The sequence below is a fragment of the Triturus cristatus genome, chromosome 8 (assembly GCF_964204655.1).
Source record: "Triturus cristatus chromosome 8, aTriCri1.1, whole genome shotgun sequence".
NCBI classification, from domain to species: domain Eukaryota; kingdom Metazoa; phylum Chordata; class Amphibia; order Caudata; family Salamandridae; genus Triturus; species Triturus cristatus.
The window spans coordinates 1,148,204,461-1,148,231,075 of NC_140591.1; positions in this window are offsets into that span (position 1 = coordinate 1,148,204,461).

A 26,615-nucleotide genomic window follows, 5' to 3' on the forward strand; every position below is an offset into this window, starting at 1 on the left:
GCCTCTAGCTCTACCTTTCTTCTTCTTTCTGCACCTATCTTGCCTCTTTCTGTACCTCTCTTGTCCTTCTACTCAACTCTTGCCTCCTTCTGAACCTCTTTTGCTTCTTTCTGCACCTCTTGTTTCTATTTCTGCACCTCACTCTTTTCTTTCTGCATCTCTCTTTCTTCTTTCAGCACCTCTCTTGCTTCTTTCTGTGCTTCTCTTTCTTCTTTCTGTGTCATTCTTCCTTTTTCTGCATTTCGCTTGCTATTGCCTCTTTCTGCACCTTTCTTCCTCTTTCTGTACCTCTGTTGCCTCTTTATTCACCTCTCTGGCCTCTGTCTGTACTTATCTTGTTTTTATAGGCAGCTCACTCTCTTCTTTCTGCACTTCTCTTGCCTCTTTCTGCACCACTCGTGTCTCTTTCTGCACCTCACTCTTTTCTTTCTGTACCTCTCTTGCTTCTTTCTGCACCTCTTGTTTCTATTTCTGCACCTCACTCTTTTCTTTCTGCAACTCTCTTTCTTCTTTCTGCACCTCTCTTGCTTCTTTCTGTGCTTCTGTTGCTTCTTTCTGTGTCATTCTTCCTTTTTCTGCATTTCTCTTGCTATTGCCTCTTTCTGCAACTTTCTTCCTCTTTCTGCACCTCTGTTGCCTCTTTATCCACCTCTCTTGCCTCTGTCTGGCCTCGTATATGCTGTCCACTAGTTATAGTGCGCACTCTGTACCAGTCAAAAAAAAAACCTTATTGGTTATAGGTTAAAGACAACCTTTATTGAAAGCTATCCTAGTGTTAGCTATGGAGAGCAGCCTTCAGGCTAAGTCTTGAAGGAAAGTAAAGCAGCTTGTTTTACCAGTCTATAATCTCTTGAGTCACTAAATGAAAGATATCCACACCAGGTATATATCTAAAATATATGTATTTATTACTAAATACACCCTCCTAGTCTCTTTATGAGACAAGAGGTCAAAACACATAAGTTACATTTCAATAATCACAGTAAAATAGCACAAATACACGTCAGGCACTAGGGGCGAGCCAAACCATATACTAAAATGGTGGTATAAGAACCATGACTTAACTAGACACAAGGCTTAGAGCCTGTAGAATCACTGGGACCCCAAGGAACCACCCAAGGTGGTGACACAGGGGACCCACGGGGGCCATGTGCAGTGTATGAACGCCGCCGCGAGCTCCCGAAAGCTTCCATGGGGAAAGTTGCGGTTAGATTTTTAAAGATTAGGGACACTTAGAATTGAGTCAGGATCAAACCCTTTTGGACTTAGGAAGATCTAGGGCTAGCACCTATGGGAGCACCGGAGTACTCATGTTACCTCACCCAGGAAAGCCGGGTGCATAGGTTTCTTTTAGTGTCGGGTCACGTCGTCGATTTCAACGGGAGCTGGCGAAGAAGTGCTGCTGCCGGGAAGATGCGAAGCGTCCGAAGAGATCCAAGCCTGGATCGAAAATGAGAAGAACCTGAAAGCAGAGGGGACAGAGTCTGGGTCACTAGCCAGTGATCAGGAAGGCGATAGGCAGATGCCCACAGATGTCGGGTGATTTCAGGTGAAGAAGGTGAAGCTTGACTCTTCAGCCACGAGGACCAGGAGATGTCGAGGATGGCCAGGAGCTGATTCCAGTTGAGTGCTACAGCGTCGGTGCCTGGATTGAACACACTAAGCCTTGGCAACAGCGACCGACGCAGAAAAGAGAAAGATGCTTCAGTGCAGACCAGCAAGGTCTGGGGGACTCACCACTGGGTAGGGAGTCGAGGCACATCTGGAGGACCAAGAAAGCCCAAGGAAATTCAAAGTTACCCCCTCAGGGACCCACCAGTCAACAGACCAGTGATCGCGAAGGGATCTCAAGATGAAACACAAAATGGCAGCCCATAGGTCACTCAGGGTAACTAGGCTGACAATCTTCAGTGGATTCAGTGCTCAAGGAAGGAGCTACAAATAAGCACAAGCAAGACTTGAGGAGATGTCGAAAATTCAATACAGTTGCAAAAGTGCATGGTGACCAGGAGTTCCGGTTCCACGCTACTCACGAGGGCTGTGGGTCTCAGCTTTGCTGGGGACTCGGGTCAGCCTGTGAGATGTCTGGAAATCCTCCTCCTGGGCTGCACATACTTCGGAGTCTGGCGGGAGCTTCGGAAATGCAGACCGGCAAATTGCTTCGATGGTGCCTGCCAAATAGGGGAGTGACTCCATGACCCCAAGGGAGATTTCTTCAGTCCTCTAGTCTTGATTAGAGCGTCGAAGTTCCAGGATTCAGCTTCAGAGTTTCATCCAGGGATATCTAAAGTTCTGGATACAGAGGTTCCTTACTTATACCTAAGGAAGGGGAGACTAGCTCTGGGGACCCACCTAGGGGAATGTTTGGAAATAGGGGTGGGTACTCCCATTCCCTTTATCCAATTTCATGCCAGAGCAGGGGCTGGAAGCCCCTGGACTGGTTTGAGCTGGACTATGCACAGGGACACCAGATGTGCCCCCAGTGCAGGTCTTCAAAGCACTCAGAGAGTGTTCCCACCCAGCCCCAATACACATCAGCCTGTCTGGGAGGTGGTTACACCTCCCTGTGACAGGAAACCTATTGTCCAGGCCTCCCCTGCCAGAGTTTCGTTCAGCAGCAGGAGCCCAGAACTGTGTCTGTGGCTGCAGAATCCATTTGGTGAATCCAGGGCTCTATTAAGTTTCTCTACTGGGTAACCGAGTACTGTCATGTCTCTCCCTCTAGAAGGGTAAAATTCTAGCTCCGCCGCCAGAACTGGTGGAGGGGTAGGATTCAAAAGTGTTTGACACCAAACACAACATGTTTCTGTGCAGCCATCCCAAAGTTAGCATTTACCGCGAGGTTATAAATGCACTTAAGAGTATATGGTCAGGCTGCATTACAAACAGCATTGGAGAAGAGTCTCCGAATGCTACAGAGGGCACCCTCTCACATAAGTACCAAGCACTCTGCCTTCAGGATTGATAAAGACTGCCACAGGAGTGACTTATAGGTTTATATGTGTGTGTATATACATATATAGTGATATAGGTAACCTATATCACAGTAAGGGGTGCATGCAACACTTTACACAGGCTGCAGTAGCAGACCTGTGGTGTCATTTTGAGTGGATTTCCAGGGGTGGCATAATACATGCTTGAGCACCTGGTAGGCCTCTGGGGTACCTATGCCGTGGGTACATAGTGTACCATATACTAGGGACTCACAAGTGTAACTTAGGATCCAATCTGTGGTATACCTAAAGTACATGCAGTACATGCAATCAATTTAGAGAGGAAGCAGCTAGGCTGGGGCCCTGAATAGCAGGGTCCCAGCCAGACTAAAGTCAAAAAGCACCAGCGATAATATGGGGTAAACATGTGAAGCAGATCCTACTCTCCTACATCTTTCCTCTTTCTGCAACTCACTCTCTTCTTTCAGCAACCTATTTGCCTCTTTCTGCACCTCTCTTCCTTTTTTCTGCAGCTCACTCCCTTCTATCAGCACCTCTTTTGCCTCCTTATGCATCTCTCTTGCCTCTTTCTGTAACTCTCTTACCTCTTTCTGCACCTTTCTTCTTCTTTCTGCACCTCTCTTGCCTCTTTCTGCACCTCTCTTGCCTCTTTCTGCTCTCCACTTGCCTCTTTCTGCACCTCAATTGCCTCTTTCTATACCTCTTACCTCTTACTTCTTTCTGCACTTCTCTTGTCTCTGCACTTCTCTTGCCTCTGTCTATACCTATCTTGCCTCTTTCTGCACTTCTCTTGCCTCTTTCTGTGACTCACTCTCTTCTATCACCACCTCTTTTGCCTATTTATGTATCTCTCTTGCCTCTTTCTGTACCTCTCTTGCCTCTTTCTGCACCTCTCTTCCCTCGTTCCGCAGGTCACTCTCTTCTTTCTGCAACTCTCTTGCCTCTTTCTGCACCTTTCTTTCCGCTTTCTACACTTCTCTTGCTTCTCTCTGCAGCTCACTGTTCTTTCTACACCTCGCTTGCCTCTTTCTGTACTCCTCTTGCCTCTTTCTGCACTTCTATTGCCACTTTCTGCATCTCACTCTCTTCTTTCTGCACCTCTCTTGCCTCTCTCTGTACCTCTCTTGCCTCTTTCTCCAACTTTCTTCTTCTTTCTGCACCTCTCTTGCCTCTTTATGCACCTCTCTTGCCTCTTTCTGCTCTTCTCTTGCTTCTTTCTGCACCTCACTTGACCTCTACCCACAACTCTCTTGCCCTTCTACTCAAATCTTGTCTCTTTTTGCACCTCTCTTGCTTCTTTCTGCACTTCTCTTGACTCATTCTGCACCTCTCTTGCCTCTTTCTGCACTTCTCTTGTCTCTTTCTGCACCTCTCATTTCTATTTCTGAACCTCACTCTTTTCTGCACCTCTCTTTCTTCTTTCTGCTCCTCTCTTGCTTCTTTCTGCACTTCACTTGCTTCTTTCTGTGTCATTCTTCCTTTTTCTGCATTTCTCTTGCTATTGTCTCTTTCTGCACATGTCTTCATATTTCTGCACCTCTCTTGCCTCTTTCTGCACCTCACTTGCACCAAATCTGACCTCTCTTGCCTTTCTACTCAACCCTTGCCTCTTTCTGCACTTCTCTTGCTTCTTTCTGCACTTCTCTTGCCTCTTTCTGCACCTCTCTTGCCTCTTTGTGCACTTCTCTTGCCTCTTTCTGCACCTCTGGTGTCTCTTTCTGCACCTCACTCTTATCTTTCTACACCTCTTTTATTTCTTTCTGCAGCTCTCTGTGAGAAGTTGGCCTGGCATATGCTGGTCACTAGTTAAAGTGGCCACCTTGCACCAGTCCAATTTGACTCTTATGGTAGATAGGTTTAAGACAACCTTTTAAAGAAAGCTATCCTAGTGGTAGCTGTGGAGAGCAGCCTTCAGGCTAAGTCTCTGAGGAATGTAAAGCGGCTTGTTTTACCTTAAACTCTCTTGAATTACCAACTCAAAGGACACCACACAGGTATATATATAGAATATATATGTAATTATTTCTAGACACACTCTACTAATCTCTTTATGTGATTAGAAGTCAGGAACATATGCACAAATCAATGTTTCACAACAAATTAGGCACTTATATGGCTAGGGCCATAGGGGCATACCAGGCCATATACAAAAAAAGAGGTATAAGAAGAACAACTTGAGAAGGGAGAAGGCCTAAGGTCTTCAGAAGCGCTGGGGTCTCACTAATCCACCCAAGCCAGGTGAGTAAATGACCCACGGGAGACGCATGCAGTGTGAGAACACAGCTGTGGATCCCAATAGACTTCAATGGAGCAAGTCGTGGTTGGAATTTAAAAGTTTTAGAATACTTTGGGAGAGTCTACAAGCAAGTCACTTACTGGGTAAGTTGTTCTAGAGCCTACACACACAGGAGCACCGGAGTGCATGAGTTGCCTCACCCAGGGAAGCCGGGTGCATAGGTGTCTTTTGGCGTCGGGTCGCGGCGTCGTTTTCAATGTGAGCCAAAGAAGACTTGCTGCTTGTGAAGACAGGAGAAGTGTCCGGTGAAAACCAAGGGTGGATTCTGAAGAAAGAAGACCTGAAAGCAGAGGAAACAGTGTTCAAAGTCACTTGCCAGTGACCCGGGCCCAGGAAGATGGATGCCCACAGTCGTTGGATGATTTCAGGTGATCACGGGTGTCTTGACTCTTCAGCCACGAAGTCCAGGAGGTGTCGACAACAACGAGGAGATGGATTCCGAGTGTCCCACAAAGTCTGAAGCTTACCAAGGTGCCTGCAACCGGATTGGAGCCAACAAGCCTTGGCAACAGCAAGTCTCGTGGAATGTGAAGAAAGTCAGCGGTGCAGACCAGCAAGGGTAAGTCAAGGCAGGCCTGGGGAAACCAAGGGAGCCCTTTGGTTTGATAGAAAAGTCATAAGAGGACCCAAAAGCCAACAGGCAAGGGATCGCAAAGACACCTCAGGAGGATTCACTTCACAGGAGCCCATGGTCACTCGGGATGAGGTAGGCCACTGATCTTCAGTGGAAATCCTGCTGGAGGCTTGGAACACATGTGATCCAATGCACAAGTTCATAGAACGTCATGAAAGGATTGCACTCGAAAATAGTGCATGGTACCCGGGTATTACTGTTCCTCGTCACTCGTGGGGTCCACTCGCCTCAGCTCTGCTGGGGACTCACGATGGCCATCGAGAAGTCAGGAAATCTACTTCTAGAGCTGGAGGGACTTCGGACTCCAGCGGGAGCAGGAACGTTTGCGACCATTGATTCAAAGTTTTGGTGCCTGCCAAGCAGGGGAGTCACTCTTTGACTCCAACGGAGATTCTTCAGTCTTCCAGAGGTAGTGGAACATCGAAGGTCCAGGATTCTTCTTCAGAGCGTCATCCAGGGTTATCTAGTTTGCAATGGCAAGGGTTCCCTATCTTATACTAAAAGAAAGGGAGGGACTAGCTCTATGATCACTTCTCTGGGAGGGTCAGGGGAGTGGGTGGTGTTAGACCTGGCGATTTCTGGTTGGCTAAGGCTTGCGCCAAAGTCAGGCAGAAACCACCACTCTAGTCAGGGCAAGGAAGTTACACGCCAAAGATAACCCCTGCTCACCCCCTTGGTAGCTTGGCACGAGCAGTCAGGCTTATCTCTGAGGCGATGTGTAAAGCGTTTGCGCGCGCACCCAGCAACAACACCCAAGGCCCACCACAAAGGAAACTCCACACAAGGTATTCTATAAAAATAGCCTTTGTATTATACACAACACATTAGATAAAAACACACACTTTACAATGTGCCAACAGGCACGGGCAGAATTTACAAGGGATTATATACAAGACAGGGCCACCTGGACCACTGTCAGGAAATAGCACTTTTAGATATTGAGCACATAAAATATATACAATCACAATATATACAAGCTCCGAGGGCCCCAACCTAAACGATGCAGCTGCCCACTAAGTGCTGGGCAGCTGGAGAAGGCAAACGTGGGCACCACTGTGCCTGGGAAACAACTCTTGTCGCTCTCGTGGAGCCTCCCTGGGCTCTAAAACAACGAACTGCCCTCTAGAGCCTCAACCGGCTCTACACTGATACTGTACTGCAACGTTGGAGCCTCGCTGGGCTCGGAAACACTGCCCCCGTGTTAGAGCCACACGGGGCTCGAGGCACACTGTGGGCCTGTTGGAGCGCCACGCGCTCAGAACGACAATGTCCCCCACGTTGGAGCGTCTAGCGCTCTAGACACTCAGGCTCCCCTCTGTTGGAGAGCGGAGCGGCTCTCAGCAACCACGGGCCCGCGCCGGAGGCGGGGGCTTCTTACAAAACGAGCCGATCTGGGACCGGCACCCACGATACTCGGGCAGAGTCCCCAAGCCCTTCCCCACTCACCGGGCCGTCCTCGGGGGACTCCGCTTCTGTTGGCCGCACTTCCTGGTCGCCGGAGCGCGGGGTGGGCTCCCGCCTGCTCCCTTCCTCAGCGCGACGTCTCTCGGGGCCGGGGAATACGTGCGGCACACCCCCTCCCGCTGAACCAATCACAGCACGGCAGGGGGATGACGCGACCGGGAACTCCGGGCTGCAGCGGTGATCGTTTCTGCGATAAGAGGGGTAGGCTCCCTCGATAAAGGCAATCTTTGGCGGGGTAAATGCCGGGTGGGCACCGGCCCTCGAAATACGAAAACAAGCGGGGTGGCACCCGTCCACCCTGGCAGATACCGGCGGAATCGCGGGGTGGCCACCCGCTATCAGGTTCACAGCGCACACAGCGCTAGGGAGACAACCAGCACGCTCAGCGCTATAAAGTCCAGGAAGCGCTCCCCGGCGCTACAAGTAATGTCCAGCCACCAAAAAGGTCCTTCAGAGAGCAGGGGGCAAAGGCTGGGCCCAGAGCCAGCTCACAGGGCCCTCCAGCAGGGAGGCAGTCCCCAGTGGCGGTCTCTCCTGGCGCCCAGCAGCAGCAGGCCCCCCCTCAAGTGGATCCTGCAAGAGAGCAACTTCTGTGGGGACACAGCCCCATTTTTATACAGTCAAATCCTTTGTTCTGGGTTCAGGGTGAGGGGGAAAACCGGTCGCAGCTGGTTGGGGAGCACCCTTGATGTGCTCAGCCCCTCACTCTATTCACTGGCAGGGCTAGGGTCATTAGACGCACCACAGGGGCCGGCGCCAGCATTGTGTGGGGGAGCCCTGTCCTATTCAGGACCCAGGTACACTCCTCCCCAGCCATCTACATGCTAACTCCCCATTCACCACTGGGTGACTCCTCCTGACTCTGGGGAATTCCCTAGTCCGTCACCTGACCTCACCAGCCAATCGCCAGCCAAGCCACACATTTCAGACTGCACACTGAAGTGCCCACTTCTAGAAGTGGCACTTCCACACCAGGTACATGCACGCTGCACACATCAACGCGCAGCATTCACTCCCACGAGTCCGCACATACCAAACACGGGCCTGCACACCCCATGCATCAGGAACTACCGGGACACATACATTCCCCCATGCATTCCTATGGGAGGGCAGGCCAACCTCAACACACGCACGCACTTTACCCTGGGACACAGCGGTAAAGTGCGCAGATACTCAAAAATCATTACACCACGTCACCATATCAAGCAAAAAGTTTCGGGGTGAACCGGCCAGAAGGGCCAAGTCCAACACAACCCCCTTCCAGCCAAAACGCAGGGTAGACCAATCACCACCGTGATGGGCTTCCCTGCTTGGGGCGATAGAACACGGACGCAGGCCCGCCACTGCCGGGACACCCTCCTGTTCTACGCCACGGTGAACCCATGGGGTTTCTTCTCAAACCGCTCTCCGGGCCAACTGGGCTACCCCACTGGTACTCCCAAGCTGTCCGCGGCCAAGACCAGGCCCTAGGCCACCCAGGTGCCACTGGTCCTTGCCTAACCACAGAGTGGGGGGTAGTAACCCCTGGCACATAGCAGCCATTCTCCACTCTACCCCTCATCAGGGCAGTTCTAAACTGCCACTGATCTTCCAGCCTAGGGTCTGTACCCTCAAGCTGACCAAACGTCACGGGTGAGGCTCTCCTCCCCCTACCTCTTCTCCTAGAGTTCCGTCCTCTCCTCCTCTGAGAGGCGACCCCGTAACATAACTCGCCAACCAGCTCAGGACCCTTCCCTGAGAACTGGTCTACCAACCCAGGGTTTAACCCCTCAGGTTGCACCGGGGTCAGAGGTGGGCTCTCCCACCCTCTGCACCCCCTTCCAGAGTCCTGCTCCCTACCAACTGGGGCGGTCCCTCTGGAAGAAGAACCGGTCAGGACACTGGTTACAGTAGTCAGACCCTTCAGGTCAGGCTGCTCCTGAACCTGGCCTCCCAACCGCGGGTCTAAAACCTTCGGTGGAATAATTGCCTGGCACTCCAGGACTTCTGGGGATTTACACACCATCCCCCCGAGAGTAACACATGCCTCATATGTTGCATGACCGTCTGCCTGGCGCAGATCTCCCGTCCCCTGTCCACCTGACAGTGCGCGAAGATCCCCCAGGCCAGACGTGTAGTTGCCATGGTCACCTCTAGGAGACTCAGCCCTCCCGGCTGGTCTCTGACCCACTGGCTCCTCCACCGGGGAACACAGCCCCATGCCATTCCTCTCGCTGGACTTCTGTACCCTCCCTACTGGAGCGGTACTGCCAGACACTAGAACCACAGGAGCCCTGTTTACAGGCGCTCCCGGTCCTCCACTCACTAGGTGATCCTCCTCAAATGGGCTAACAGGACAGCCTAGGTCCCCAACTTGGTGTTTCCTCATGAAACCACCCAAGTCCTGAGGCAGGGTTTCGTACGTCTGGGGACCCTCGGTCACCCACTTACTCCCGCTCCACTGAGCCAGGCCGTAAGCCCCTACACCCTCCTCGCTATACTGGGACCTAGCTGGGCTACACGGAGCCTCTTCCACCACGCTGGGCTGGAAGGTACCTGAACCACAACTGGAGTCACTAGTGTGGGAAGAACTATCCCATTCCTCATCATAACTGGGGGCCTGTTCCCATCGGTCTGCTTCCGCTGCCAGCTCCCATGGATCAGTGTGCCCCCATACTAACAGGTGTTGGCGCAACTCGGGATAAAAACTACTGGATAGCTGCTCTCTGACGAGCAGGTCATACAGTTTTTCAAAATCCTCCTTCGTGCTACCCCATACCCAATCAAACAGTGCATCCTCGCATTCCTCCACAAACTTCTCCCAAGACTGGTGAGGCAGCTTCTTCCTGCCCCTGAACTTCAACCTACATTCCTCCTCCCGGGAACTAGGTACCATACTGGGGGAACTGGGAATGGGACTCTCTGCACTGGTCTCTCTATTGCTGCCACCACTGGACTCAACCCTCCCTGGGGAGCCCAGAAAACTACCACTGCGCTCTGGGGACAACTTACCCTCTAGAGCTAATCTCTCCCTGGCGAAGGCCCTCTCAGCCTCCGCCATCCTCTCCTGCGCTAAGACCCTCTCGGTCTCCAGCTTTTTCTCTGCCATAGTCAGCTGCGCCATCCCCCGGGCATGCTCCAACCTGAGCTTCTCCATGGCCAGCTGATGCTCCCTCTCTTCCCTCCTATCTACCCACTCCTCTGGGGACAGGGAAAGGGATGGGGTGCTGCTCCTGACACTGGACCCAGCAAGGGACTCCCTATCTATGGGGTCTTCACTCTCTACTGGCGTCCCTGTCAGGTAACCTTCCTCCTCCTCAGATTCCTCAGGGCTCCCCTCAGACACACCACCCTCTCGGCGTGCGGCCCGGGCCCTATCTTGCTCGCTGTGCTCTCGCTCCCACTCCTCCTTTTGCCAAAGGATCAGGTTGTCCCTCAGTTTGGACTGGGTATCTGACTCACCCACCTCTATGTCCCTCTCCTCACAGAACCCTACCAGCTCCAACCTACTGTACCTGAACAGACTACAGAAGTTAAAAGCAGGCTCCATTTTGGCGGACGTTCCTGAGAAGAGTTGAACACAAGGAACCTGGGGGTTGGAGCTACACAGGAGTACACAATTCACAAAAGGTTTCAGTGAGCTCTCTATCCTGGAGAACTCACACTCACTGTCTAGTGCCACACACACCATCCACACACAACCCTCCCCTCGGACTGGTAAGGCAGTTTCTACCACCCCTGATCCCTCAACCTGACCACCACGTGACACAGGTACCAAACTCTGAGCGCAGGGCGGGGGACAAATGTACTGGACACAATTACACAATGATACCTTCAGAAGAAATAAAGGAACTTCAAAAACAATAATCCCTAAAATGTGATTTATCTAATGCAGAGTTTTGTGGTGTAGCCAGTCGCTGCTGCGGTACAGCGCAAACGCAAGTCCAAATCCCACCGCTGAACACCAATGTTAGACCTGGCGATTTCTGGTTGGCAAAGGCTTGCGCCAAAGTCAGGCAGAAACCACCACTCTAGTCAGGGCAAGGAAGTTACACGCCAAAGATAACCCCTGCTCACCCCCTTGGTAGCTTGGCACGAGCAGTCAGGCTTATCTCTGAGGCGATGTGTAAAGCGTTTGCGCGCGCACCCAGCAACAACACCCAAGGCCCACCACAAAGGAAACTCCACACAAGGTATTCTATAAAAATAGCCTTTGTATTATACACAACACATTAGATAAAAACACACACTTTACAATGTGCCAACAGGCACGGGCAGAATTTACAAGGGATTATATACAAGACAGGGCCACCTGGACCACTGTCAGGAAATAGCACTTTTAGATATTGAGCACATAAAATATATACAATCACTGTAGCACAAAAATAAACTGTATAGCACACAACCAGTACTCACTGGTATCAGGGAAGTACCACCTACGTATCCCTAACTACTTTAGGAGACTGTCACGCAGGGAACTAGAACCTCACTAGCACCACCTGTACTAGGAGAAAGCAACAACCACCTACGTATCACAATACCTGTAGGGGTAATAGAACGTTACACATGATGCATCACATTCAGAGGTGTATGGGAGGAAAACACATGATGCCTAAAAACATTCAGAGGTGTAAAAGCAATGGCACATGATGCATCAACACACATTCAGAGGTGCAAGTAGGAACAATTGCGCAAAACTCCTATGCCACCACCTGTGGCAGTCCCTGGGCCAACTGGCCTGGAAGGGGCTAGGACGCCCTGCGTTCAACAAGTCAGGGGCAAGGCTGCGCAGGAGGCGCAGTCCAAAGCTCCGAGGGCCCCAACCTAAACGATGCAGCTGCCCACTAAGTGCTGGGCAGCTGGAGAAGGCAAACGTGGGCACCACTGTGCCTGGGAAACAACTCTTGTCGCTCTCGTGGAGCCTCCCTGGGCTCTAAAACAACGAACTGCCCTCTAGAGCCTCAACCGGCTCTACACTGATACTGTACTGCAACGTTGGAGCCTCGCTGGGCTCGGAAACACTGCCCCCGTGTTAGAGCCACACGGGGCTCGAGGCACACTGTGGGCCTGTTGGAGCGCCACGCGCTCAGAACGACAATGTCCCCCACGTTGGAGCGTCTAGCGCTCTAGACACTCAGGCTCCCCTCTGTTGGAGAGCGGAGCGGCTCTCAGCAACCACGGGCCCGCGCCGGAGGCGGGGGCTTCTTACAAAAGGAGCCGATCTGGGACCGGCACCCACGATACTCGGGCAGAGTCCCCAAGCCCTTCCCCACTCACCGGGCCGTCCTCGGGGGACTCCGCTTCTGTTGGCCGCACTTCCTGGTCGCCGGAGCGCGGGGTGGGCTCCCGCCTGCTCCCTTCCTCAGCGCGACGTCTCTCGGGGCCGGGGAATACGTGCGGCACACCCCCTCCCGCTGAACCAATCACAGCGCGGCAGGGGGATGACGCGACCGGGAACTCCGGGCTGCAGCGGTGATCGTTTCCGCGATAAGAGGGGTAGGCTCCCTCGATAAAGGCAATCTTTGGCGGGGTAAATGCCGGGTGGGCACCGGCCCTCGAAATACGAAAACAAGCGGGGTGGCACCCGTCCACCCTGGCAGATACCGGCGGAATCGCGGGGTGGCCACCCGCTATCAGGTTCACAGCGCACACAGCGCTAGGGAGACAACCAGCGCGCTCAGCGCTATAAAGTCCAGGAAGCGCTCCCCGGCGCTACAAGTAATGTCCAGCCACCAAAAAGGTCCTTCAGAGAGCAGGGGGCAAAGGCTGGGCCCAGAGCCAGCTCACAGGGCCCTCCAGCAGGGAGGCAGTCCTCAGTGGCGGTCTCTCCTGGCGCCCAGCAGCAGCAGGCCCCCCCTCAAGTGGATCCTGCAAGAGAGCAACTTCTGTGGGGACACAGCCCCATTTTTATACAGTCAAATCCTTTGTTCTGGGTTCAGGGTGAGGGGGAAAACCAGTCGCAGCTGGTTGGGGAGCACCCTTGATGTGCTCAGCCCCTCACTCTATTCACTGGCAGGGCTAGGGTCATTAGACGCACCACAGGGGCCGGCGCCAGCATTGTGTGGGGGAGCCCTGTCCTATTCAGGACCCAGGTACACTCCTCCCCAGCCATCTACATGCTAACTCCCCATTCACCACTGGGTGACTCCTCCTGACTCTGGGGAATTCCCTAGTCCGTCACCTGACCTCACCAGCCAATCGCCAGCCAAGCCACACATTTCAGACTGCACACTGAAGTGCCCACTTCTAGAAGTGGCACTTCCACACCAGGTACATGCACGCTGCACACATCAACGCGCAGCATTCACTCCCACGAGTCTGCACATACCAAACACGGGCCTGCACACCCCACGCATCAGGAACTACCGGGACACATACATTCCCCCATGCATTCCTATGGGAGGGCAGGCCAACCTCAACACACGCACGCACTTTACCCTGGGACACAGCGGTAAAGTGCGCAGATACTCAAAAATCATTACACCACGTCACCATATCAAGCAAAAAGTTTCGGGGTGAACCGGCCAGAAGGGCCAAGTCCAACAGGTGGTTACACCCACTTCCCTTTGTCCAGTTTTGCACCAGAGCAGGGTCAGGTAGCCCAGTGCAGGACTTCAAAGCACTCTAGGAGTGCACCCACCCAGCCCCAATACACTAAATCCTGTCTGGAAGGTGGTGACACTCCCTGTGACAGGATGCCTATTGTTGGGCCTCCTCCACTGCGAGTTTCAGTCAGCAGCAGGAGGGCAGCCCAGTGTCTGTGCTGGTGGCATCCATTTTGTGATGCCAGGGCACTTTCAGGATTCTACTGTGTTTCCACAGTAGGCTCATGTCTACCCCTCTAGAAGGGTGGGATCATACTCCCACTCTAGTTACTGGTGTGGGTGTATGTTTCCAAAGCGTTTGACACCAAACACGACATGTTTTGATGCAGTCATCCCAGAGTTAGCATTTACCGCAAGGTTATAATGCACTTAAGAGTATATGGTTTGACGGCATCCACTAACAGCCACAGAGAATAGTCTCTGCCAGCTGCAGATGGGCCCTGCTCAGGCAGAGTGCCCCTCACATGGAAAACCAAGCACCCTGCCCTTAGGATTGATAGGGTCTGCCTCACCCAGGCTGCAGTAGCAGGCCTGTGGTGTCAGATTTAGTCTGCTTCCCAGGGGTGGCATAATACATGCTTCTGCCCCTGGTAGGCCTGTGAAGTACCTATGCTCTTGGTACCTAAGGTAGCATATACTAGGGGCTCATGAGATACCACAGTATCCAATCACTAGTGCATTTAATATGCACTCCAAGTTGTTTAGAGAGAACAGAGAGACTGGGGCCCTGATTAGCAGGGACCTAGCCAGATTATAGCCAGAAACCAGTGTTAACATCAGAAAAAAAGTGGGGGCAACATAAGTACAGATCCTACTCTCCTACACCCCCCCAAACGCAGGGACACTAAATAAACCTTGACCAGTTGAGTCTTCGTGTTCTAAGTGGAAATACCTTGAGAGTCTATCTGCATTGGCATGTTGGGTCCCAGGTCTATGTTCCACTGCATAGTCCATCCCCTGTAGGGAAATGGACCACCTTAAAAGTTTTTGGTTTTCACCTTTCATCTGTTTGAGCCATAGGAGGGGCTTGTGGTCAGTCTGAACTATGAAGTGAGTGCCAAACAAGTATGGCCTCAGCTTCTTCAGGGCCCACACCACAGCAAAGGCCTCCCTCTCTATAGCTCACCAACGTTTCTCTCTAGGGGTCAGCCTTCTGCTTATAAAAGCTACTGCCTGGTCTTGACCTTCATCATTCAGTTGAGACAGTACAGCTCCCACACCCAGCTCAGAAGCATCAGTTTGGACTATGAACTTTTGGGGTAGTCTGGACTCTGTAAGATGGAGGCAGTGCACATGGCCTGCTTTAGGTCTTCAAATTCCTTTTGACAGCTAGCTGTCCGCTGAACCTTTTTTGGCATTTTCTTTGAGGTAAGATCATTTAAGGGGGTCGCTATAGATCCATATCCCTTAACAAACCTCCTATAGGACCCAGTCAGGCCCAAAAAGGCTCTCAACTGTATCTGGGTGGTTGGAGCAACCCATTCCATTATGGTTTGAATTTTGCTCTGCAAAGGTTGAACCAGGCCTCCACCTACAAGGTGGTCCAGGTACACAACCTTACTCTGCCCTGTCTGGCACTTAGTGGCCTTGATAGTGAGGCCTGCTTTTTGCAGGGCCTCTAAAACATTTCTGTATTGAACCAGGTGATCCTGCCAAAAGGAACTAAAGACAGCAATATCATCTAGATAAGCTGAGCAATAGTGTTGGACAGGCCACCCAGAGGACTTGCTCCCTCCCCGCACGACCGGGCCCGAGCTCCGGCCCACCAGGCATACCCCCGCGACAAGCACCTGTACCCCGTCCCCCGACGGATCGTCTGCCCTCGGACCACTACTCATCACGGGGTCCAGCCCCACCGGCTTCCCCGACCGAGCCAAGCCTCCATCTTGGGCCCTGCACCACGCGGCCGCGTGGCCTCACCCCGACCTCAACCCCGGGCCTGGCCGGCCCCGACATCCCGGCACCACCATCCACCCAGGAGGTGAGCGGACCACTTGGCAGGTCAATGGGAGAACGAGGTGTCAAAGGCTCTCCCCCCGCCAGGTGCCGATCGCCCCAGCTCCCCCAGGCACTGGCTCCACCCCCTGCTGGGTGTCTGGACACCTTCATCCCGGACCCTCCGACCTCCAAGTGCGAGGGTCCGGACATCAAAGGGCACCAGCCCTATAACTGGGGCAGCTCCGGAGCAGGAAGGCAGTTGTATCCTGGAGTCGAGAGACACCGAGTGAACTCAGCCTTGACGGTCTACTGGCGCTGCCGTAGCCCGCTCTTGTGACCCATCGTCCTGCCTGCTGGCGCTGCCGCGGCCTTCTGCAATCACCATCTTCCAGGGACCTGCTGGCGCTGCCGCGGCCCGTTGTAACAACCATCTACCCATCGTCCTGCCTGCTGGCGCTGCCGCGGCCTTCTGCAATCACCATCTTCCGGGGACCTGCTGGCGCTGCCGCGGCCCGTTGTAACAACCATCTTCACCGGGACCTGCTGGCGCTGCCGCGGACCGTCCATCGACCATCTTCCTGGGACCTGCTGGCGCTGCCGCGGCCCGTTGTAACAACCATCTTCACCGGGACCTGCTGGCGCTGCCGCGGACCGTACATCGACTATCTTCCTGGGACCTGCTGGCGCTGCCGCGGCCCGTTGTAACGTCCGTCATCACCGGGACCTGCTGGCGCTGCCGCGGACCGTACATCGTCCATCCTTCTGGGACCTGCTGGCGCTGCCGCGGCCCGTACCACCTAAGCTCGAGGATTGTGAGCTCATCATCTCATCCGAACTACCTGACTGGTAAACAGACTGTCCCGCTACCCCCTTTCCTACCTTGCAAGACTCTAATCGAGGGGACCCCTGAGTCCAGACCTCCTTGTACCATTCAACCGTACCTTAAGAAGTGCTTATAAAGAACACTGAACCTTATCCGTGTGTGGTATCTGTCTGTGGGGGGGAAGTTACTTGTCTGTACGATCGCTGGAGACGGCTCTCCCTGGAGACCTCTCCTCCTGACCCCGGCCGACCCTCCCGGTCCGTCTACCTTTTCTAACAAATAGGTTTCCATACCTGTCAGAACTTTGTTCACCAACCTCTGAAAAGTGGCAGGTGCATTTTTCAAACCAAAGGGCATCACCACAAAGTGATAGTGCCCACCAGGGGTTGAAAATGCTGTTTTGGCCTTGGCATCCTCAGCTAACTTGATTTGCCAGTAGCCAGCTGTTAGGTCAAATGTACTAAGATTCTTGGCTGAGGCCAAAGTATCAATTAGCACATCTGTCCTTGGTATGGGATAGGCATCAGTCCTGGTGGCTGCATTGAGGCCTCTGTAGTCTACACAAAACCTCATTTCTTTCTTACCACCCTGGGTATAAGGTTTTTTTACTAGGACTACTGGACTAGCCCAAGGGTTATCTGAATGCTCAATTACACCTAACTCCCACATTTTCTGGACTTCAGTCCTGATACTGTCCCTGACATGGTCAGGTTGCCTGTGGATTTTACTCTTGACAGGCAGACTGACTCCAGTGTCCACCTCATGGGTGCACCAGGAAGTCTGACTAGGGGTCAGGCTAAACATATGTCTAAACTGTTGCACAACTTGTCTGCATTCAGTTTGCTGATGATCAGTGAGGCTGCTTACCATCTACTGACCCATCATCAGGGTTCTGTGAGAGCAGGTGAGGGAGAGGGTCACTCTCCTCCTCCTGTTCCTCATCAGTTGCCATGAGCAAGCCCATGTCAGCCCTGTCAACATATGGTTTAAATCTGGTGACATGGAGCACCCTAAGGGGGCTCCTGGGAGTTCCAAGATTCACCAAGTAGGTGACTTCTCCCTTTTGCTCAACAATTGTATGGGGGCCACTCTACTTGTCTTGGAGAGCTGCTGGGACCACTGGCTCCAACACCCACACTTTCTGTCCTGGCTGGTATACAGTCAGCACAGCCTTTTGGTCATGCCAAGTTTTTTGTAGTTCTTGGCTGGCCTCCAGGTTTTTGGTTGCCTTCTTCATGTATTCGGCAATCCTGGAGCAGAGACCAAGTACATAATCCATCACATCCTGTTTGGGAGGTTTGAGAGGTAACTCCCAGTCCTCCTTCACCAAACATAATGGACCTCCTACAGGATCCCCAAACAGAAATTTAAATGGGCTGTAGCCAACCCCCTTCTGTGGATCTTCTCTGTATGCAAACAGAAGGCAGGGAAGTAAAAGGTCCCATTTTTGCCTAAGCTTTTCTGGGAGGCCTTTAATCATTCCCTTTAGAGTTTTGCTGAACCTTTCAACTAACCCATTGCATTGTGGGTGATAGGGCGTAGTGAATTTATAATTTACACCACAGTCCTTCCACATTGCTTTTAGATATCCTGATATGAAGTTGGTATCTCTGTCAGATATAACCTCCTTTGGGAACCCCACTCTGGAGAAAACTCCAATGAGGGCTCTTGCCACCACAGGGGCTGTGGTGGTCCTCAGGGGAATTGCCTCTGGGTACCTCTTGGCATGATCTACTACCACCAGGATAAACCTGTGCCCAGATGCAGTTGGAGGGTCAAGGGGACCAACAATGTCAATCCCTACCCTTTCAAAGGGTACCCCCACCACAGGTAGTGGTATCAGGGGGGCCTTTGCTGTGCCATCTGACTTGCCACTGGCTTGGCAAGTGACACAGGAGCGACAAAACTCCTTGGTGTACTCTGACATATGTGGCCAATGAAAATGTGGAACAAGCCTGTCCAAGGTCTTGTTTTGGCCCAAGTGACCTGCTAAAGGGATGTCATGTGCTAGGGTCAAGAGGAACCCCCTAATCTTTTGAGGTATTACCAACCTCCTGGTGGCTCCAGGGGTTGGATCTCTAGCCTCAGACTATAGGAGTCCCTCATCCCAATAAACCTTATGGGACCCACTAGCACTCCCAGCAGCCTCTGCAGCAGCATGCTGTCTGAGGGGCTCAAGAGAGGGGCAGCATTGTTGCTCCTTACTCAGATCTTCACTAGAAGGCCCCCCTGCCCCCAATAACTCAACCTGATCAGGTTCAAGTCCCTCTGGGACAGTTCCATCTTCAGGATCTGCTTCAACTCCCTCAAGAGGTGAACCTGTGATCTGAGACAGAGGGGAAGGCACTGCCTTTACCCTACTGTTTCTCTTCTTGGGTAGCATCTGGTCCATGCTTTCATGATCCAGAGCTGGTTCAGCTTTATGCATTTTGGCCTGTGACCTGGTCACAGCAAATACCTCTGCAGGTATGCCATATATCTCAGCATGAGTCCATAACTTCTTCTTCAGTCCAGGCTGAAGTCTCTAGATCATTGCCCAATAGACATTCAACAGGGAGGTCTGCACTGACTACTACTTTCTGGAGGCCAGTTACCCCTCCCCAGGAGAAATTCACAACTGCCAGGATATGGTTGGTCCTGACATTGCTTGCATTGATAACCTGATACATTTTGCCCAGGATGATATGTCCAGGGTCCACAAGATCCTCTGCCACCATGGTGACACTAGAACCTGTGTCCCTAAATGCCAAAGCCTATTTGCCATTTATTACAGGCTGCTGTTTGCATTTGCCCAGATTACTGGGGCTCACTAGGAAGGACATATCAATGTCTCCATCACAAATCAGCAATGCCTGAGTGGGTACTCTGACTAGGCCAGAGTCCACTTCAGAACCAGGGTCAACCCTACTATACCCTTATTCTGATTACCACCTCCACCAGTAGCTGTACCAGGAGGAACAGTTGCATTATGGGCAGGAGTGGTGGTGGTTTGGTCTTTGGACTTGTTACAGTCAGAAGTCCAGTGCCCTTTCTGTTTACAGAAACTGGACCAGGGCTTTATTTGGCCTTTCCCTTTGTTAGACTGTGAATCCCCACCAGATGCAAATTTTTGGGACCTTTGTAAAGACTTCTGGACTTTTTACTTATCCCCACCTTTCGCAGAGCCTTTAGGATCTTGCTTCTTAGTATCACACACTTGGTTCTAGGTTCTCTGCTTCACCCTGGTTCTGACCCATTTGTCTGCTGTATTTCCCAATTCTTGGTGAGATGTCAGATCAGAGTCCACCAGGTACTGATGCAACAACTGGTTTTGACAATTATTAAGTATCTGTATTGTATCTGATTGTATCTGATTGTATAATCATAAGATTATACAATCCCTTAAAATCAGGAACTCTACTACCAACCAGCCAACCCTCCAGAGCCTTGGTTGCACAATCTACAAAGTCAGTCCAGTCCTGAGTCTGTGCTTTCTGGGTGTCTCTGAACTTCAACCTGTACTGTTCAGTGGTTAAGCCAAACCCATCTATTAATGCACTCTTCAGGACTTCATAATCATCAGCATCCTCTTCTATATCAGTGAGGAGCTTGTCTCTACCTTTATCAGAAAAGGAGAGCCACAAGATTGCTGCCCACTGTTTCTGGGGGACCTGTTGTACTCTACAGGCCCTCTCCATAGCAGTGTTCCATTTGTGGATATCATCCCCACTCTGGTAGGGAGGAAAAAACCCTGTACAGGTTCCTATGGTCTGGAATATAATCTCTGACTCAAGGGACACTGTTGCTGCCACCAGGGGGTTCTAACCCCTCTTTTCTAGAAGCTCTCTGGAGCTCAAAGGCTTCTTTGTCTAATGCCAACTGCTTGGCCTTGGGGGCAACTCTTGCTTTCTCATACTGTAGCAGTTTGTAAATTCTTTCAGAGGAGGTCTCTCTTCTACTAAAGTATGAGTTCCTCTGGTGGACAGATTCTCTGCCAGAGTGATATGAGTGGTCAGATTCCCTTGAAGGGGACCTAGGCCTCTCCTCCACTCTGTCAGTTCTCTTAGGGAGAATTCCTCTGTCCTTTTCAGACCCATGTGGGTCTGGCCCTACAACCACAGAGTCCAGGTCATCTTGATTTTCATCATCTGACCCAGAGACTATAGCTGACCCACCCCCTGATTCAGACCCCTTAGCTCCTAGAGTTAATATACGATGATCTGTGGTCAACAGATCTATCAGGTGTAGTGTGGAGAGACTCTGTCCTATCATCAGGTGCCTTGCAGCACACATGGCTTTCAAGTCAAAGAAAGTCATGTCCTTATACTGAGGTTGGGTGGACCCACTGGCTCCAACCCTTAAGGACATTCTAGTGTTGTGCAGTGTTGTACTACCTACACTAGTGTGTGGCCTACTGATCCTAGCTTGAGCTGTAGCAAGGGTGAGCTGCTATCCCTTCACAAACAGCTCTAAGTTCAGTAGAACTTGTTGATACTAAGCTTGACTTTATATGTACCTTGAGTACCTTTAGTGGTTTTCAGTTAGTAATTCAAATAGAGATTTTCTGGTAAAACATTGGCAAGCTGGAATCTCACACTCTGCCCACCAATGTGAGAAGTTGGCCTGGCATATGCTGGTCACTAGTTAAAGTGGCCTCCATGCACCAGTCCAATTCAACTCTTATGGTAGATAGGTTTAAGACAACCTTTTAAAGAAAGCTATCCTAGTGGTAGCTGTGGAGAGAAGCCTTCAGGCTAAGTCTCTGAGGAATGTAAAGCAACTTGTTTTACCTTATAATCTCTTGAATTACCAAATAAAAGGACACCACACAGGTATATATATATATAAAATATATATGTATTTATTTCTAGACACACTCTACTAATCTCTTTTTGAGATTAGCAGTCAGGAACATATGCACAAATCAATGTTTCACAACAAATTAAGCACTTATATGGCTGGGGACATATGGGCGTACCAGACCATATACTAAAAAAGAGGTATAAGAAGAACGACTTGAGAAGGGAGAAGGCCTAAGGTCTTCAGAAGCGCTGGGGCCTCACTAATCCACCCAAGGCAGGTAAGTAAAGGACCCACAGGAGACGCATGCAGTGTGAGAACACCGCAGTGGATCTCAATAGACTTCAATGGAGCAAGTCGCGGTTGGAATTTTAAAGTTTTAGGATACTTCGGGAAAGTCTACAAGCAAGTCACTTACTGGGTAAATAGTTCTAGAGCCGACACACACAGGAGCACTGGAGTGCACGAGTTACCTCACCCAGGGAAGCCGGGTGCATAGGTGTCTTTTGGTGTTGGGTCGCGGCGTCATTTTCAATGGGAGTCAAAGAAGACTTGCTGGTTGTGAAGACAGGAGAAGTGTCCGGTGGAATCCAAGGGTGGATTCAGAAGAAGAGAAGACCTGAAAGCGGAGGAGACAGTGTTTAAAGTCACTTGCCAGTGACCCGGGCCCAGGAAGATGGATGCCCACAGTCGTCGGGTGATTTCAAGTGATCACAGGTGTCTTGACTCTTCAGCCATGAGGTCCAGGAGGCGTTGATACCAGGAGATGGATTCCCAGTGTACCAAGAAGTCTGCAGCTTTCTTATGTGCCGGCAACCGGATTTGAGCCAACAAGCCTTGGCATCAGCAAGTCTTGTGGAATGTGAAGAAAGTAAGCGGTGCAGACCAGCAAGGTCTGAGGGACTCACCCAGCAAGGGTAAGTCAAGGCATGCCTGGAGCAACCAGGGGAGCTCTTTGGTTTGATAGAAAAGTCTTCCGAGGACCCACAAGCCAACGGGAAAGGGATCTCAAAGATGCCTCAGGAGGATTCACTTCACAGGAGCCCACGGTCACTCGGGACAAGGAAGGCCACTGATCTTCAGTGGAAATCCTGCTGGAGGCTTGGAACACAAGTGGTCCAATGCAAAAGTTCATAGAATGTCGTGAAGGGATTGCATTCGAAAATAGTGTATGGTACACGGGTATTGCTGTTCCTCATCACTCGTGGGGTCCACTCACCTCAGCTCTGCTGGGGACTCACGATGGCCGTCGGGAAGTCAGGAAATCTACTTCTGGGGCTGCAGGGACTTCAGACTCCAGCGATTCAAAGTTTTGGTGCCTGCCAAGCAGGCAAGTCACTCCTTGACTCCAAGGGAGATTCTTCAGTCTTCCAGAGGTAGTGGAACATCGAAGGTCCAGAATTCTTCTTCAGAGCGTCGTCCAGGGATATCTAGTTGGCAATGGCAAGGATTCCCTTCATTATACGAAAAGAAAGGGAGGGACTAGCTCTACGACAACTCCTCCGGGAGGGTCAGGGGAGTGGGTGGTTACACCCACTTCTCTTTGTCTAGTTTCACACCAGAGCAGGGGCAGGTAGCCCCAGAAATGGTTTGAGCTGGCATATGCACAGAGGAGCCTACTGCTCCCCCAGTGCAGGACTTCAAAGCACTCTAGGAGTGCACCCACCCAGCCACAATACACTAAATCCTGTCTGGAAGGTGGGGACACCTCCCTGTGACAGGATGCCTATTGTTGGGCCTCCTCCACTGTGAGTTTCGGTGAGCAGCAGGAGGGCAGCCCAGTGTCTGTGCTGGTGGCATCCATTTTGTGATGCCAGGGCTCTTTCAGGATTCTACCGTGTTTCCACAGTAGGTACATGTCCACCCCTCTAGAAGGGTGGGATCATACTCCCACACCAGTTACTGGTGTGGGGGTATGATTCCAAAGCGATTGACACCAAACACGACATGTTTTGATGCAATCATCCCAGAGTTAGCATTTACCGTGAGGTTATAATGCACTTAAGAGTATATAGTTTAACCACATCCACAAACAGCCACAGAAAATAGACTCTGCCAGCTGCAGAGGGGCCCTGCTCAGGCAGAGGCACCCCCTCACATTGAAAACCAAGCACCCTGCCCTCAGGATTGATAGGGCCTGCCTTAGGGTTGACTGATCGGTTTATATGTGTGTGTATGGTGAGATATAGGGAACCTATATCTCAGAGAGGAGTGCTAAAACTACCTCACCCAGGCTGCAGTAGCAGGCATGTGGTGTCAGATTTAGTCTGCTTCCCAGGGGTGGCATAATACATGCTTCAGCCCCTGGTAGGCCTGTGCACTAACTATGCCCTTGGTACCTAAGTCCAAAAGGGTTTGGTCCTGACTCATTTCTAAGTGTCCCTAATCTTTAAAAATCTAACCGTGACTTTCCACATAGAAGCTAACAGGAGCTTGCGGCTGTGTTCACACACTGCACACAGCCCCCGTGGGTCCCCTGTGTCACTACCTTGGGTGGTTACTTGGGGTCCCGTGATTCTACAGGCTCTAGGCCTTGTGTCTAGTTAAGTCGTGCTTCTTATACCACTATTTTAATATATGGTTTGGGTCGCCCCTAGGGCCTACCATGTATTTCTGCTATTTTACTGTGATTATTGAAGTGTAACTTATGTGTTTTGACCACTAGTCTCATAAAGAGACTAGGAGGGTGTGTTTAGTAATAAAAACATATATTTTATATATATATACCTAAAGTGGATATCTTTCATTTAGTTACTCAAGAGATTATAGACTATTAAAACAAGCTGCTTTACATTCCTTCAAGACTTAGTCTGAAGGCTGCTCTCCATAGCTAAAACTAGGATAGCTTTCAATAAAGGTCGTCTTTAACCCATAACCAATAAGGGGTTGTTTGGAATGATACAAGGTGCCCGCTATAACTAGTGGACAGCATATATCAGGCCAACTTCTCACGGTCTGCACTTCTCTTGCTTCTTTCTGCAGCTCGCTCTCTATTTTATACACCTCTCTTGTCTCTTTCTGCACCACTCTTGCCTCTTTCTGCAGCTCAATCTCTTCTTTCAGCATCTCTCTTTCCTGTTTCTGCACCTCTCTTCCCTCATTCTGCAGCTCACTCTCTTCTATATGTACCTCTCTTGCTTCTTTTGTACCTCTCTTGCCTCTTTCTTCACCTCTCATGCCTCTTACTACACATCTCTTACCTCTCTCTGTACAACTCTTGCCTCTTTCTACACTTCTCTTGCATCTTTCTGCACCTCACTTGCCTCTTTCTGCACTTGTCTGGCCTTTTTCTTCACCTCTCTTCTTTCTGCACCAATGTTGCCTCATTCTACACCTCTGTTGCCTCTTTATGTAACTCTCTTGCCACTCTATGCACTTATATAGCCTCTTTCTGCACCTCTCTTGCTTCTTTCTACAGGTCATTCTCTTCTTTCTGCACCTCTCTTGCCTCTGTTGTACCTCACTTGCCTCTATCTGCAACTCTCTTGCCCTTCTACTCAACTCTTGCCTCTTTCTGCACCTCTCTTGCTTCTTTCTGCACTTCTCTTGTCTCATTCTGCACCTCTCTTGCCTCTTTCTGCACTTCTATTGTCTCTTTCTGCACCTCTTGTTGCTATTTCTGCACCTCACTCTTTTCTTTCTGCACCTCTCCTGCTTCCTTCTGCACCTCTTGTGCATCTTTCTGCACTTCTCTTGCATCATTCTGTGTCTTTCTTCCTTTTTCTGCATTTCTCTTGCTGTTGCCTCTTTCTGCACCTTTCTTCCTCTTTCTGCACTTCTCTGACCTCTTTCTGCTCTTCTCTAGCCTCTTTCTGCACCTCACTTGCATCTATATGAACTATTTTGCCTTTCTATTCAACTTTTGCTTCTTTCTGCACTTCTCTTGCTTCATTCTGCACTTCTCTTGCCTATCTCTGCACCTCTCTTGCCTCTTTCTGCACTTCTCTTGCCTATCTCTGCACCTCTGTTGCCTCTTTCTGCACTTCTCTTGCCTCTTTCTGCACCTCTCATGTCTCTTTCTGCACATCACTCTTTTCTTTCTGCACCTCTATTGCTTCTTTCTGTGCTTATCTTGCCTCTTTCTGTGCCGTTCTTCCTTTTTCTGCATTTTGCTTGCTATTGCCTCTTTCTGCACCTTTCTTCCTATTTCTGAACTTCTCTTGCCTCTTTTGCCACCTCACTCTCTTCTTTATGCACCTCTCTTGCTTCTTTGTGTATTTCAATTGCTTCTTTTGGCACCTTTCTTCCTCTTTCTGTACCTCTCGTGTCTCCTTCTTTGCATCTCTTGCCTCTTTCTGTACTTCTCTTGCCTCTTTCTGCAGCTCACACTCCTCTTTCCCCACCTTGCTTGCCTCTTTCTGCACCTTTCTTGCCTCTTTCTGCACCTTTATTCTTTCTGCACCTCTCTTGCCTTTCTGTACCTCTCCTTCCTCTTTATGCACTTCTCTTGCCTCTGTCTGCACTTCTTTTGCTTCTTTCTGCAGCTCACTCTCTTCTTTATGCACCTCTCTTGCCTCTTTCTACACCTCTTTTGCCTCTTTCTGCATCTCACTCTCTTCTTTCAGCAACTCTCTTTCCTCTTTCTGCACCTCTCTTCCCTCATTCTGCAGCTCACTCTCTTCTATATGTACCTCTCTTGCTTCTTTTGTACCTCTCTTTCTTCACCTCTCGTGCCTCTTACTGCACATCTCTTGCCTCTCTCTATACAAATCTTGCCTGTTTCTACACCTCTCTTGCCTCTTTCTTCACCTCTCGTGCCTCTTACTACACATCTCTTGCCTCTCTCTATACAACTCTTGACTCTTTCTGCATCTGTCTTGCCTCTTTCTTCACCTCTCTTCTTTCTGAACCAATATTGACTCATTCTACATCTCTGTTGCCTCTTTATGCACCTCTCTTGCCACTGTATGCACTTATATTGACACTTTCTGTACCTCTATTGCTTCTTTCTACTGGTCATTCTCTTCTTTCTGCACCTCTCTTGCCTCTGTTGTACCTCACGTGCCTCTATCTGCAACTCTCTTGCCCTTCTACTCAACTCTTGCCTCTTTCTGCACCTCTCTTGCTTCGTTCTGCACTTCTCTTGTCTCATTCTGCACCTCTCTTGCCTCTTTCTGCACTTCTATTGTCTCTTTCTGCACCT